Below are 1,842 nucleotides of genomic sequence, written 5' to 3' on the forward strand. Positions count from 1 at the left end.
AAAACTGCAAGTAATCAGTTTTTGCATAGAGGAACAAGGAATTTCCAGATTGTTATGTTTCTCCAACTTTTCAAGCTTGCACATTCTAGAAATAAGTAGCAAGTATAGTTAGGTGGGTTTTTTCTCCAGATACAGCTTTTTTGGTAGTAGTTGCATAAAGGCAGCACAACATTTGCACAAAAGTGTCATAGAATTGCACAAAATTTCCATACCAGTTGACTAATTGTGAGCATTCCAGTCACACAAACACAATTTCGATAAATTTCATCATACAACCTAGATAAAAATGTAGCATAGGAGTTGCACATTTTTCAGAATTTCCACATTCTAGAAATAAGTAGCAAGTATAGTTTGGTGTGTTTTTTTCTTTAGATATAGCCTCTTGACCGTAGTTGCACAAAGGCAGCACAACATTTGCACAAAAGTGTCATAGAATTGCACAAACTTTCCATACTAGTTGGATTTTGAGAGCATTCCAGTCACACAAACACAAACAAAATTTGTCATACAACCTAGATAAAAATGTAGCATAGGAGTTGCATACAAGTAGTATCAAACTTGCGACAAGCATCATAGTAGTTGCACAATATAAGAACATTCAGGCAATAGCTACATATTATTGACCATCTCTTTTTTGTTTATGTATCTACAATGTGCAGGTCAACAAGAAGGGGAGGGCATGATTCTCCGCAGATTGATGCAAGTGAATATATGAAGCAAGGTCTGTTACAGCAACTTCAAAGATAGAACCAAAATCAGATTGCAACTATATTTGTCTATAGCTATTTAGTTAGATTTTCATAGATAGAACAACGGATTGATGGCGGTGTGTTTCAGATTTGTGAAGGCAGTGTGTGAACTTTTTCTTAAGACCTATATTTGCATATTGTATCCGAACATATCGTATATCGGGCGTCATCGTACATGTCCTTGGTTGTTTTCTTCCAGATTTGTCAAGTTCCTGCCAAGTCTTGTATTCATCTTTCTTTCTTTTTTGTGGTTGCATAGTTTGTGCGTATAGTTGGATGCTACAACTGGGTTAGTTGCACAAAACAGGGTTTAGAGTTGCATAATCTACTGAGTTGGCACACAGCAATCTTCAGTTGGCTACTTTATCTGCCTTAGTTGCACGGAAGTGATCTACTGGTTGGACAGTTTCTCTGCAAACACACTATGCAAGATTCATTTGATTTTTGACTATCAATACATGAATCAAAGATGCCTGCAAGGAAATCGGTACAAGGGCAAGTCTACAAGAGGAATCAGGAAGAAGATGGGCAAATCTACTCACCTCCAGGTACGTTCTCTTTTTGTTCCTCCTCTCTTAATCTGCTTTTTTGTTCCTCCTCTCTTAATCTGTTTTTTTCTGGGTGTTCTTTCTGATTTCTAAGCCCTCTTCTCTTCTCTTACGATTTGTCCCTAGGAGCTGCCATGTTCTTCTCCTGGCGATGAATGTTTTTGCCCCCTGAGCAGATCCTTCTTTCGTGGGGAAGAAGGCGATGAATGTTTTTGCCCCCTGAGCAGATCCTTCTTTCGTGGGGAAGAAGATGGCCTTGGGGGCAATTGGTCTCACGTGGTTTCGGTCACGTGATCCCGTGGCGGCCAACTGTCATCGCTAGTGGTGCGGTTTCGGGCCCCGTTTCGGGCCCCGTGGCGGCCAACTGTCATCGCTAGTGGTGCGGTTTCGGGCGCGCGGGTGGGTGGGTTCCTTTTTCGGTTCAGTCGGGGTACCAGGTAGTTTCCTTTTTGGGTGGGCGCTGGTTAGTGATCCCAAGGCGGCCGGGCACCACCTAGACGCGTCCATAAAAAAACAAGGAACAAGAAAAAATGCCCTGTGCAGCA

This window comes from Triticum dicoccoides, chromosome 7B, assembly GCF_002162155.2.
Source record: "Triticum dicoccoides isolate Atlit2015 ecotype Zavitan chromosome 7B, WEW_v2.0, whole genome shotgun sequence".
Classification (NCBI taxonomy): Eukaryota; Viridiplantae; Streptophyta; class Magnoliopsida; order Poales; family Poaceae; genus Triticum; species Triticum dicoccoides.